This window comes from Gorilla gorilla, chromosome 16 (genome assembly GCF_029281585.2).
Source record: "Gorilla gorilla gorilla isolate KB3781 chromosome 16, NHGRI_mGorGor1-v2.1_pri, whole genome shotgun sequence".
In the NCBI taxonomy this organism is placed as follows: Eukaryota; Metazoa; Chordata; class Mammalia; order Primates; family Hominidae; genus Gorilla; species Gorilla gorilla.
In genome coordinates, this window is record NC_073240.2 from 69814294 (window position 1) to 69829354 (window position 15061).

Consider the following 15061-nt stretch of genomic DNA (forward strand, 5'->3'; position numbering starts at 1 on the left):
GTGCTGATTGGTGCATTTACAATCCCTGAGCTAGACACAAAAGTTCTCCACGTCCCCACTAGATTAGCTAGATACAGAGTGTCGACACAAAAGTTCTCCATGTGCCCACCAGAGTAGCTAGATACAGAGTGTTGATTGGTGCATTCACAAACCCTGAGCTAGACACAGGGTGCTGATTGGTGTGTTTACAAACCTTGAGCTAGTTACAGAGTGCCGATTGGTGTATTTACAATCCCTTATCTAGACATAAAGGTTCTCCGAGTCGCCACCAGACTCAGGAGCCCAGCTGTCTCCACCCAGTGGACCCCGCACCGGGGCTGCAGGTGGAGCTGCCTGCCAGTCCCGTGCTGTGCGCCCGCACTCCTCAGCCCTTGGGTGGTCTATGGGACTGGGCGCCGTGGAGTAGGGGACGGCGCTCGTTGGGGAGGCTCGGGCCATGCAGGAACCCATGGTGGGTGGGGGAAGCTCAGGCATGGTGGGTTGCAGGTCCCGAGCCCTGCCCCACGGGGAGTCAGCTAAGGCCTGGCGAGAAATCGAGTGCAGCACCAGTGGGCCAGCACTGCTGGGGGACCCAGCACACCCTCCGCAGCCGCTGGCCCGGGTGCTAAACCCCTCACTGCCTGGGACCGGCAGGGCCGGCTGGCCACTCCGAGTGTGGGGCCCGCCAAGCCCATGCCCACCTGGAACTCCAGCTGGCCCACAAGCGCTGCCGCAGCCGCGGTTCCTGCTCGTGCCTCTCCCTCCACACCTCCCTGCAAGTTGAGGGAGCCAGCTCTGGCCTTGGCCAGCCCAGAAAGGGGCTCCCACAGTGCAGCGGTGGGCTGAAGTGCTCCTCAAGTGCCGCCAAAGTGGGAGCCCAGGCAGAGGAGGCTCCGAGAGCGAGCGAGGGCTGCGAGGGCTGCCAGCATGCTGTCACCTGTCAATGTGACCATGGCTCACTGCAGTCTCAACTTCCCGGGCTAAGGTGATCTCACCTCAGCTTCCTGAGGAGCTGGGATTATAGGTGCATGCCACCATACCCAGCTAATTGTATTTTTTGTAGAGATGGGGTTTTGCTATGTTGCCCAGGCTGGCTCAAACTCCTAGGCTCAAGTGATCTCTCACCTTGGTTTTCCAAAGTGGTGGGATTACAGGTGTGAACCACTGTGCCCAGCCATGGACATCTTTTCATGTGTTTATTTTACCCCTTTACGTCCTCTTTGGTGAAGTGTCACTTGGATTGTTTTTTTTTTTTAATGTTGAATTTTGAAAGTTTTTAATATATTTTTAGGCGCAAATTTTTGGTCAAATATGAGATTTTGAAATTTTTTTCCAGCCCATAATTGTCTTTTCATTATCTTAATAGGGTTTTAAATATTGCTTTACATTTTGATGAAGTCCAATTTTTCAATTTTTTTCTTTTATAGATGTGTTTTTGGTGTTAAGTCTAAGAACTCTCTGCCTAGTTCTTTTAGAGTTTTACATTTTCCATTTAGGTCCATGATTCATTATGAGTTCATTTGTGTAATGTATAGGATTTTATCAAAGTTTTTGTTTTCCCCCAACATGGATGTCCAGTTGCTTCAGCATCATTTATTAAAAAGGCTCTCCTTCTTCATTTGAAATGCTATTGCTATTTTGCTAAAGATTAATTTGGTACATTTCTGTACACCTATTTCTAGGTTCTTCATTGGTCTATGCAACTATCCTTCTCCAAGTACCACTCTTGATCACTATACTTACATAGTAAGACTTGACACAGGGAGAAGTGATTCCTCCCACCCTATTCTTCTTTTCAAAATAGTTTTGACAATTCTTATCAGGGGAACCCACCCCTGATAATTCAACGTTATTTCACGTAGGTTCTTTTCTATTTCCTTAAGTGTCAGCTGGTCTGAGAAATAAAGGGAAAGAGTACAAAAGAGAGAAATTTTAAAGCTGGGTATCCAGAGGAGACACCACATGTTGGCAGGTTCCATGATGTCCCACAATCTGCAAAACCAGAAAGTTTTTATTAGTGATTTTCAAAGGGGAGGGAGTGTACGAATAGGGTGTGGGTCACAGAGCTCACATGCTTCACAAGGTAATAAAATATTACAAGGCAAATGGAAGCAGGGTAAGATCACAGGACTGGGGTGAAATTAAAATTGCTAATGAAGTTTTGGGCATGCATTGTCTTTGGTAACATCTTATCAGGAGACAGGGTTTGAAAGCAGACAACCAGTCTGACCGAAATTTATCAGGTGGGAATTTCCTCGTCCTAATAGGCCTGGGAGCGCTACCGGAGACCAGGGCGTGCTACGGGAGACTGGGGCTTATTTCATCCCTTATCTGCAAACGTAAAAGACAGACGTTCCCAGAGCGGCCATTTCAGAGACCTACCCCTAGGAACACATTCTCTCTCTCAGGGCTGTTCCTTGCTGAGAAAAAGAATTCAGCGATATTTCTCCTATTTGCTTTTGAAAGAAGAGAAATATGGCTCTGTTCCACCTGGCTGTCAGGCAGCCAGATCTAATGGTTATCTCTCTTGTTCCCTGAACATCACTATTATCCTGTTCTTTTTTCAAGGCGCCCAGATTTCATATTGTTTAAACAATTTGTGCAGTTAATGCAATCATCACAGGGTGCTGAGGCGACATACATCCTCAGCTTATGAAGATGATGAGATTAAGAGATTAAAGTAAAGACAGGCATAGGAAATCACAAGAATATTGATTGGGGAAGTGATAAATGTCCATTAAATCTTCACAATTTATGTTCAGAGATTGCAGTAAAGATAGGCGTAAGAAATTATAAAAGTATTAATTTGGGGAACTAATAAATGTCCATGAAATCTTCACAATTTATGTTCTTCTGCCATGGCTTCAGCCAGTCCCTCCATTCAGGGTTCCTGATGTCCCGCAACAAATTGTAGAGTCAGTCCCTTCCACATAAGTTTTAGAATAAGCTTGTCTATGTCTACAAAAACAACCTTGCTGAAATTTTGATAGGAATTGTGTTAAATATATAGATCAATCTGGGGGAAACTGGCATCTTCACTAGGTAAGTCTTCCAATCCAGGAACACAGTATGTCTCCCCAAGTACTTGCGTCGTCTTTGATTTTTTCATCAGCAATTTGTAATTTTCATCATACAATCCTGTACCTAAGTATTTCATTATCTTTGGAGTGATTGTAAATAGTATTGAGTTTTTAATATTTGTTTTCCTGTTCATTGTTAGTATATAGAAATGGAATTGATTATTGTGTGTTGGTCTTATATCCTTTGACCTTACTACACTTGCTTATTAGTTCTAAGAGGATTTTGGAGGTTTATTTCTCAGGATTTTCTTCATAGGCAATCATGTCATGGAAAAGCCTTACTTTAACCCACTAAATAGATTGTAGCAGCATGTCCAACTGTCACATGGGTTGCCTTCAAGATGCAAAGAGGCCACCCTGCTTTGTGCCTTCCCCTTTATGGTGGCAGGAAAATTGTGTCTTACTTTAAACAAGATATTCCAATATACACCAGACCCTTGAACTCCTTGGAACTTCATTGATGTGATTGGCCACTGAGCTTTGGAGGAATTATTTCCAACTGCTGGCTGACGTGTCATAAGGCATCTAGGGTGCTTGCTACATTCCACTCGCAAGTCCAATAGGCATTCTGTCACCAAAGCAGTGGACCTGCATGATGTCCTTTGGGATATCAAGATGATCAGGATACTTCTGGACTATAGTATTATAATGTTCTATAGTCCCTGCTACGTGAAGGTGAACTGCTTCTCATTTTTTTCTTTAACTAATGGAGAAGAGGGAAAATCCATTTGTTTCATCAACACAGCTAGGGAGCTAGGGGCTGTGTTCATCTGCTCCAGTAAAGATACCATCTGGAATTTCTGCAAGTGACATCACCATCTGATTGTGTGTGATGATCTGCTGTTATCTTCCACAATTCATCAGGCTTTTTGCACCAGCCAAAGATAAAAACCATCATTGCATTTGGGGATGCAATGGGAACCACTGTGCCTGCATCTTTCAGGTCTGTGATGGTGGCACTAATCTCTGCAATTCAGCGATGTGGTGTTGCTGTTAGTTTACTATCTCAGTGGGAGTTGCAATTATAGAGGCTTCCATTTAAACCTCCCTAGCTATACTTAAGACCCACTCTTGACAGGCAGTGGCATTTTAGGTATCTGTGGATTAGCATCACTCAGGAACAGTCTCTAACAACCCTTAGAAGATATGGGTATTCTCTTTTCCATAGTGCTCAGTCACTCTGTTAAATGACTCTGGAGAAGACCTAGGGGAGATTCACACAATCTTGTTGCAGAGTCCTTCCTCAAAAAGACCTGGTCTGTTTTTTGGCCAAAGAACTTGTGATCTGTGGACTAGCTTAGGTCTAGGACCTGAGTAAGAGGATATAAATCATCATATTCAAGTAAGATTTCTGTTCCCCCAGACCCAGAATTTTCCTGCATGCACATGTTAAGCAACCTTTTAGTAGACTGCTTACTGGGTCACATTTTAGGATCCAGCAATTAATTAGCCATTGCCACAGATCCGCGCAGGCCAAAGCCCTTTGTTTACCACCCCATCCCTGTACTTATTGTGATAATTGTGCCCACTTGGTCTGTGATAGTAGAGCACTGCCATCTGGCCTCTGCTACTTCAGAATCTCACTATACCCACTGTGAGCAAAGAATGTAATTTCGTAATCTCCACTAGTGTCATCACCTTGGAGAGCACAACCAAAGCAAAACTATTCAAGGATGCTGGCATCTGCCTCTTCAAGGTACCTTGGTGAAGGGAATGTCTTCCAGGCCATCCCAAGGAATACGGTTGATGAAGAAGGGATGCTGAGCAGATTGCACAAAACAGATCCTTGTGAATCTTTGGACCTTTTATGTATCCTAGGGGAATTTTTCCTATCTCTGAATCTTTGGACCCTTTCCATGTGCCAGGAATCTTGTCATTACCCATAGACCAGTATTAAGCTTGCTCCTAACATTTGTGGTGACCAGGAAAAGGGTACAAATGGAGGGTCACATACATATATTTGTAAATCAGGATAAAAAACAAATAAAATGTTTTTTCCTTCTACCTTGAGAAATGTTACAGTTTAGAATGTTCATACTTAGGATTCTCAGAGAAACTTTGGAATTCCACTATGGAGCATGGTGGCACTGCTCCATGAGGAAGGGCCTGGGAGAGGAGCAGGTCTAAGGACAGCATTGGTCACTGTTGAGTTCAGGCTTCATTTAGAGAATCTCGCAGACTATTTGTGCCGCTCTCCAGTGCTTAAGCCATCATATTAATTCCTGAACTTGAGTGAGTGCACTCAAGTTAATGAATTCAGCTGCTTCCAGGGATGTATTAGGACCAGTGGATCCCAAGGTCATGTGTCCATTGTCACACCTCCTTTATCATAAAATGGGTACCTTAGTCCAGGGTGATGTTATATAGGATACCCTTTTATAAAGCAGGCATGTGTAAGCCCTCAGATGGTAATGCTGGATAGAAAACAAAAATGGATACAGTGGATACATTGCATAGAGAAGAAAAAAAATACAATGGATAGAGAAGAAAAACCCATATCCAAAGAAGATGCCAATCCCAGGAGGGATGAATCACTGCTTCCTGCATGATGGAGGGGTTTCATGTGATTAGCTGGCTGCTCTATTCAAGAGATGGCACCCTACTGGTGGCTCAGGTCCGGTCTATGTAGCTCTATAATCACTCAGTCAGTAGTGGCAATAATTAGATCAACTTTGGTAAGAGAAAGCTTATGTTTTTGGGCTAAAACATGGTCTCACCCCTGCCGCTATGGTTTACTCCATTCTTGGAATCATTTTATAAGCACTGAGGTAGCCAAAGACAGAGGCTAGCAGACATCCACTGGATGTACCATCTTATTCACTGGTTTTTCAGTATCTCCTCTGAAGTGGATACTCTCCGGTAGGCATTGATGGACACACATAGTTCCACAAGCTTATGCCCACCCTCACAGGTCATCTATATGTCTCTTTCCCACATCTCCTAGTCTCTACTCTTGCTCCTTTTAGTTCATTTGTCATTACACAGGAGTCCATGTATATCCTTACTTCAGGTTATTACTCCCTCCTTATAAAATTGATGATTAAGTATTCTTAAAGCTCCACCTGTAAGATTTCTCCTCCCCACTGCACCACCCGATATTGTACTTTAGACACAACAGATGTTCTGCAGCAGTAGCAGCAGTAGTCCTTATTGGCTCATGCCAGCATGCCAGCCTGACCCATTCATGAATTAGACCCAGGTGTTTTCTTCCTCCTTTATCTGGTCATAGGGAAAATTTACAAGGTTTGAGCTAAGGTGTTGATGCAATGAATGGGGGAGTCTTGGAGGTTTGGGTCACCTGTTTATGTAGCTTTTTTGTGCCCAGGGTATTCATGAATATGATCGTCTCCTGCATCTTGGTGAGGTTTATCTCTTACCCTCTAGCACAATTCCTGAAAATTTTTTGCTTCTTGTTCACCATATCTAATTAATATGATGTTTTATCATTATGGTGGATGAGCACAATATTCTGTGCAATGTAAAAATGATCAAAGTCCCTGTGGACTATATTGTAACAGAGAACAAGAGAGCTAACATAGCCCTGGGGTGAGAGGATAAATTTGTATCTCTGTCCTTTCCATATGTATTATCTTCATTTGTCCTTCTTTATTGATGGAGATTTTTAAAATTACATTTGCCCAAACATTAGATCTGTTGTAATAAACATGTAGCAGCTGGCATGGCAGCTGTAATTGGAGCTACCACTTGGTTAAGTTTTCAGTAGTACATCATTATCCGCCACCATCTGTTTATGTTTTGCAGGAACCATACGAGTGAATTGAATGGGGAGGTGCGATGGGAATTATCACCCCAACATCCTTTAAATTTTCTAGAGTGACTCAGCAAATGCTCAAAGATTCATTATTTCTATTGATTTGCCATCTTGGTTGTTGAGGGAGGGTGCTAACTTAGGAGCTTTCGCTTGCCCTTCCTGTATAATGACGCTAATGCCCCAGGTCAGGAAAACAATGTGAGGACTAAGAGTTGCTAAGAAAATCCATGTCAATTATATACTCAACATTGGGGAAATCACCAGAAGGGGATGTTATGGACCCTTTAGAACCACGGCGAGATAGACTTGAGCAAGGACTCAATTTATCACCGTGCAGGGCCAGGACTAGGGTGAGGCAAATGAGCACCTAGCATGCAAGTTTTAAGGAAATACTCACAAGTGCCAAACCTGCACTTGCACAACCCTGAGAGTGAGTGCTTCCTCAAATGTTGTGACCTCAGCACCTTGTTTGTCTCACCCTAGTCCTGGTCCTATATTCAAGTATAAAGATACTGCACATCCCAGTACCTCCTCTGCTTCTTATATCTCATCCAAACCATAGAAGAGTCAATAATCCAAGAAAGCAGTGATAAGAGAGTTTGGAGAGTTAAGACTGCAAGTGAAGGAGTATTTTTGAGGTGTTATCTCTGTGGGGAACTGAGGTTTAATAACCCTGAGAAATCATGAATTATGTACCTCAGAATTATCCCATTTGTGGAGGGGAAACTCCCTTGCAATAAGAGGCTGTGCATTCCTGCAGGCTGAGCATGTTCTTATGGTTCTGGAGAAAGCTCTGAGACCGAAGAATGGTGAGTGTTTCAGATGGGAAGCCATCAGTGTGCCTGGGACTGTCCTGCACAGCTGTGGCTGACATTAGAGCTGGGCTGAGAAGATATGGCATAGAGTACCAACAGCACCTTCTAATCTACTCTGTGTCATTACTAGTAATAACTTGAGTACTTATGATGCCACCATATGCCATGGATTAACTGCTTTCTCATTTCTCCCAGGCAAGGAGTGTACATCCTTGCACTTCTCAAATATGTGAGCAATCCAATTCTAGAATCACATTCTGAGGGTCTGTTCTTTGGGGCCACTTTCTGTAAAACTTAGGAAAACAGATGACCTTCCCAAATTAGGCGATTTAAAGAGAGTTAATAAAGATACTTTTTACAAAGGTATGGAGAGGGATACCACAAAGAAGAGTGTGGTATCTTATGGTGAATAACAGCAGAGATATCATTACTTCCTTTAACTACATGGAGGGAGGAGAAGGAGCCTTTACTAGAACCTGGAGACAGAACTGTGTGGAGAGGACCAACTAATAGATCCGCCTAATAGGAGATGCCCCCTTAGATAGAGAAGAGCAGCTAGCCAGCTATGATTCTTCCAGAGGGAAGCCAGGGGTGTAAGCACCTGGCCTCACTCTCCATCTCTCTGATCTCCTGTGCCCACTGGTTAACTGCCTGAGAGCAAGGGAGCCCATTGATGCTGCCTGTCCAGAGAGCAAGGGAGCCCACTGATGCTGCTTATCCAGGTCAGCCTCCTGGGTTGCTCATTTCTAGGGTGGAGACAGGCAGATAGTAGGCCTGAAGAGATAAATCCAGTACACATTGCTTAAAAGGAAACAAAATAGCTTTAAAAGAACCAGTCTAGAACTGGCTGCTCGGTGAGAGTATATCCCACTGAAGAAGGAATTCATGAATTTTACACTATGTAAAGCCAGAAAATTAACTTTCCCCTCAGGGCTTAGTGTAGTGTAGCATCCCCCACCCCCCCACCGTATTCTAAGTTAGAGAAGAATACTAACTGCCTATTTTTCCTTCTGTGCTCAGTGAGCCTTATCTGTTCTCACTGGTTTCACATTCCTTGAGGCTCAGCAAGTTCTTGCTTACCTCCCCAGCACAGCTGCAAGGTCATAAGATTGATAAGTATATGTTACAGAACCATGTATTCCCAAGAATGTAAGACGTGAAATAACAACTGCCTTTGTTCTCGCTTCTGTAAGTATGCTTCCTGCATCATGTAGCTCTGGGCCACTGACTGCTTAAAAGGTGGCTGCTTTCTTTGTCCAGGGCTCAGACTTTCCTGGACGCTAGTCCACCTGAGCCAGATGATCACCTTTCAATAAAGGACTCTCCTGAACTCTGTTCATTCTCTCCCATCTTTGATTGTCCCACAACACCACAACTCACGGTCCAGTCATCTGGCCCATTTTGTTTCGGTGTCATCCTTTCTGGTGTGTAGGACAAGGATCTTTGGGGGAGTGGCATATTTGCCTACTCTTTATTTCAGAGTTGTCTATGTGAGTAATAAACTGTCTGAATCTGAAAGTAGCTTACTGTATTTTTACTCGCTGAATCATGCTTTGCCTTCCCTTGTATGCGCTTGACATAGAATACTACTTCCTTCTCCAAAATCTGTAGGTCCAAGTTCTAAGCAATTGCTGTGATTCTGTTGAGTTTAATATTCCATATGTAAACTCCAGATTATCACATTTGTATTACTTATCTATGTTACATGGAATTTAATTTGGAGAGCTTGGCTGGGCCCGGTGGCTCACGCCTGTAGTCCCAGCACTTTGGGAGGCTGAGGCGAGAGGATCACTTTAGCCCAGGAGTTCAAGACCAGCCTGGGTAACACAGCAAGATCCTGTCTCAAGACAAAAATTTGGAGAGCTCCTGGTAATAGAGTGCTGAGTCTATGTCAAAGACGTGAAGACACGGAGAGCTCTTCTCCATGAGCAGCTGACATTGCTATGTCAGAGGAGGGCAGATGGACTTTCTGGTCAGGGTCACCAAGACAGCATGTGAAGGAGGTGCCAACCAGTGGACTTTGGGCTTCACTTTCAGTCATAGAAACGTCCTCCCTGCCCAGGATCCATAGGAACTGTGACAGTGTGGTGTTGAAAATCAACATGTCCTTCAAAAAAGCCTAAAATATGACAACTTAGAAACACAAGAGGATGCCCTAACCCACCAGCAAATAAGAAAAAAAAAAAATTGAAAGCATCTGCGTGAAATCTCTCAGAATCTTAGTGTGTTAAAATCAGAGGAGATCTACGAGCTAAACTAATGCAAGCCCCCCATTTTACAGATCATAAAACTGAGGCCAAGGGAGGGGAGGACCTTGCTCATGGTCACCCTGCATGCTGGTGGCACATCCAGGACTAGCCCCAAGCCCACCCACAACCCTCCCCACTCTTTGGACGAAGAGCATCACACTTCCCTTTTCTCGTTCTTGCTGCTCCTAAGCGCTTATCTGTTGGATTTTACATGTGTATTCCATTAGATTTAGTCCTCCTACCATTGCCCTGGTTAAAGCTGTTTTTTTTTTTTTTTTGCCACGATGTTGATGATGGCGATGACAATATTAATAATAGCAGCAGCTAACCCTGATTGAGCCCTTCCCACTCTTCAAGCCCTATTCTAGGCTTTACAAGTATGAACACTTTAAAATCAAACAGCCCTTTGGGGAAGGAATTAGTATCACTCTAGTTTTATAAATGAGGAAGCTGAGGCACAAAGAGGTAAAGCAATTTTCTCTCTCAGTGTCAAGAGTGGTAAGTATTGGAGCCATAATTTAAGTCGGGCCATCTGACTTCAGAGTTTATTCTCTCAAAGACTTTATTAAACTGCCTTTAATGTATATTAACATAATGGTTAACATTATTACACCATTTACAGATCAAGGAACTGCATCCTGATGAGATTAAGCAAGGTCACAAGGCTAGTGACAAGCAAAGTTAGATCTCAAACCCGAGTGTCTGACTCCAAAGCCCATGCTCTTAAACACTAGGTGTGCCTCTTTCTTGTCATAATAACTTCCTCACCTTAGACTTGCTAAAAATAAATCTCCAACAGAGAGCCAAAAAAGCTGTATTTCTAACTAGCACACAAGTTTAAAAATCACTATCAGTGGTCAAAGTTAAGGTACTTTGGAATCAAACAGTATAGAGCATGGGATCCTGGGCCTATCACGTAACCTCTTTAAGCCTCATTTCTCTAACACAGGGATAGTAATTATGTGTAATGAGAGCTCGCATGTGTTAACTGCTTACTGCTACCCAAGCCCAGTGCTTCATGGGCATGACTGCGTTTGATTGAAGTACCCATCTCATCAGGTTGTAGTGAGAGTTAAGTGGGTAACACAAGCAACATGCTGCCACAGTATCTGCAGCCAGTAGACACCCAAGAAGTGTCGACTGGCTACTGTGAGGACTCTTGGCCCTTTTTGTGTTCACCTCCCTTCTGGGTAGGAAGCTTCCTACACCTATGATGTGTGTCTTACTGATTTTTGTGTCTCTCCAGAGTCTGCCTCATAGCTGGTCTCCAATCAGTCTGTATAAATCTGTTGACATGAATGTCAAAGTGCATCCTCTGCTAGGCTTTGTGACCCCTGAGGGTTTTCAGGCTGACATGAGCCTCTTGTCAGATTTGTTCACACTGTTCCCAAATTCTCCCCTGAATAGTAGCAATACATACATATTGTACATACATACAACACACACATACATACATTCAGTGATGATGTTTCTGCTTTAGGGATAAGGGGCAGTGTGGGTTGATTTTTGAAGGTTTTGCAGATAAGAATGGACAATTTGGGTGGCTTGGACAAACCACTGTCACAATATCATATAAAGGAGGCTGAGATGATCATGGCCAAGGTTCCAGAGAGTGCTTAGATGGGAGACCTCCCTGGCTTAGTCACCTACATTTGATTTCTCACAGAGGCTCATCATCTTGCTATGGGAGTGCTTCTCTTGCTGTCACCTGTAAAATGGGGTAACCATTGCCTTCCACATCAAGGGGTGGCTTGAAGACCAAACCAAATGATCGCATGCTCATGGAGGCTTTTGTCAACCATTAAGCTCTGCATCAGCGCAAGACATGGGTCAGATGGGGGTTTTAGTTCTCAGGAAGGAGGTGGTTTCTTCCCACTGTGGAGGCTTCCTCTCCCAGGACTCAGGGCCACACCTTCTCTAGGTTCTCTCCTCCTGCTTCTCTGTCATTCAGCTTAAGCCGGGCTGAGCATACTTAACTTGCTTCTGAATCTTTTCAGACCCATGTTCCTTATCCTTGCCCCCCGCTTGCAGATTCTTAGCTGAGCTTTTAACTTTTCTACCTCAGTCTTTCTGGTGTTCCGGATTCTACTCCAGCAGCGCCCTGCATCCTCTGGTAAGTTTCATTTGGCAATCTTGGGCAGGGACCACTGCCTGAGCATGCAGCCATCTTGGGGCGGGAGTCTATTCTTGTCTTCCTTTATTAAAAACATGCGTGCCACTCATCTCCTGGAGCATTCTGTCACATGTCTTGTCTCAGGCCAACAAAATCCCACCCTTCATAAGAATTTGATTTCTTTTCTGACCTCATGTCATTCCATAAACATGATTTTCTGGTCCCTTGGGGACCCTCTGAATGTCTCCAGCTAGGGGGGATCTAACCCAAACTACTGGAAAACACAGCCTGCTGCTGACACTAAGAGCTACTTCTCAGGAAGCTGCAAGTGACACATATGTGCAACACCTCAGTGAGGTCCCTTGCAGGTCAAACAGGAGAGCTCTGCTCCCTGCCACTTCACTTCCAAGCCCCGGGAAAGTGTTTGAGGAGCAGGGACTGTCTGAGCCCAGGCTAAGCCATCATATCCCCTGTAACCTGCACGTATACATCCAGATGGCCTGAAGCAACTGAAGATCCACAAAAGAAGTGAAAACAGCCTTAACTGATGACATTCCACCATTGCGATTTGTTTCTGCCCCATCCTAACTGATCAATGTACTTTGTAATCTCCCCCACCATTAAGAAGGTTCTTTGTAATCTCTCCCACCCTTAAGCAGGTTCTTGGTAATTCTCCCCACCCTTGAGAATGTACTTTGTGAGATCCACCCCCTGCCCACAAAATATTGCTCCTAACTCCACCGCCTATCCCCAAACCTATAAGAACTAATGATAATCCCACCACCCTTTGCTGACTGTCTTTTCTGACTCAGCCAGCCTGCACCCAGGTGAAATAAACAGCCTTGTTGCTCACACAAAGCCTGTTTGGTGGACTCTCTTCACACGGATGCACATGAGAAATTTGGTGCTGAAGACCCAGGTCAGAGGGACTCCTTCCGGAGACCAGTCCCCTGTCCTCACCCTCGCTCCGTGAAGAGATCCACCTATGACCTTGGGTCCTCAGACCAACCAGCCCGAGGAACATCTCCCCAATTTCAAATTGGGTAAGCAGTCTTTTCACTCTCTTCTCCAGCCTCTCTTGCTACCCTTCAATCTTCCTCTCTCACTACCCTTCAATCTCCCTGTCCTTCCAATTCCAGTTCTTTTTCCTCTCTAGTAGAGACAAAGGAGACACATTTTATCCATGGACCCAAAACTCCAGTGCCAGTCACGGACTCGGGAAGACAGCCTTCCCTTGGTGTTTAATCATTGCAGGGATGTCTGCCTGATTATTCACCCACAATCCACTGCCTCAGCCTTCCAAAGTGCTGGGATTACAGGCGTGAGCCACCACCCCCAGCCAGGACTCCCTTTTTTCATTCCAGACCAGCCTGATCAACATAGAGAAACCCCATCTCTACTAAAAATACAAAATTCGCTGGGTGTGGTGGCGCATGCCTGTAATCCCAGCTACTCGGGAGGCTGAGGCAGGAGAATTGCTTGAACCGGGAGGCAGAGGTTACAGTGAGCTGAGATTGCACCATTGCACTCCAGCCTGGGCAACAAGTGTGAAACTCTGTCTCAAAAAAAAAAAAAGCGGGAAGTCCTTCTACTTCCTGCTTGTCTTCAAGGGCCCCCACACTGATATTGCTCAACAGATGAAGTATAAGCAATGGTTTTGCCTGAGCCCAAGTGCTTCGTCCCTATCTCAGGTGAATGATGGGCTACCTGATGTTGTGAGAAGACAAGACTCATACGCAGAGAGAACAGAGAGAAGCTGCCATTTCTGTTTTAGCCAAGGAGGCAAGTTCCCATCAAAATAAGAGGAACTCCAGAAAGTAATGATACATACAGCCCATTATTAGGTAAGTTTGCTATTGAACAATGATGCTTATGTATGGGGCCCTGTAGAATGTACAAAACAGACCTTCAGCTGGACACAGTGAGGGAAGGACCTGGAAGTGTGTTCTAGACACTTTAATACATTCACCCCACAAGGCCCTGTGTGCCCACCCTCCACCACTCAACACATTGTGCATACACACACACACACACATACATGCATGCATGCATGCACATACACTTGGCCACTCCTCTCCTTCTCTCCTGCACATCCCTGAGGCCACTTGACTTTGCTGCTCTTCTGTCCAAGACCACAGTCCCTACCCGGCTTCCAGATGTACAAAGGAGAGCTTAGACACTTGAGGAAAATGGCTTTCAGCTCTAACAGCCTCCCTGGTCTCACAGATCTGCTGGTGTTGACCTTTGGGGACTAAAGAATTGCTAAGTCTCCCCCTGAGGGGCCTGAACTGAGGTGGAGGTGTGGTCAGCTGGGTGGAAACCAGTTCAGATAAAAGTACAAGAGCCACTTTAAATAGTAAGGTCTGATGGGAAACAGGGAAACTGAACACAAAGGCAACCTTCTGTGTTGACAAAAACAAGGCCCTCCAGGTCCTGGCACAGGCCAGAGGACTCAAGTACGGACCTATGCTGATACAGCACAGAGTGCAGGAACACAGGATTGGGGGTCAGACAGCTTCAAATCCTGGCTCTGCCCCTTACTGGGTTTGTAACTCTAGGTAAATTGCTTGATCTCCCCAACCCTCAGTTTCTTCATCTGTGAAAAAGGATGATCCTTATCCTTGCCCCCTTGCCTGCAGATTCTTAGATGAGCTTTTAACTTTTCTGCGGAAATCAATCTTTCTGTTGACAGCTTCACAGAGCTTTTGTCAGGAAGGCACGAGACAAAGTCTGTGGTCATATGGCAGGCACATGGCCCATGGCAGAAAAATGCATTTCTCAGTGTATTGGCCATTGGCCATGTCTTTTTATTTTCTGTATTTTGATGCTTTGCATCCTTGCTGACCCTGGAGGGACTGTCCCTCCTAGAGTTAGCCAGTTCCTACAGATAGCAAACAATTTGCCTATCCTAGAACATGACTTTCATATGCAAACTAACCAAACTCTTGCTCTTACCCCCACCCTTCTCCTTTATCAGGCCTTTGTACTGCAGGCCATTATCCCCCTGCCTTAGTCACCCATGAGCTGGGTACCAGACAACAAGGGACAGCCCC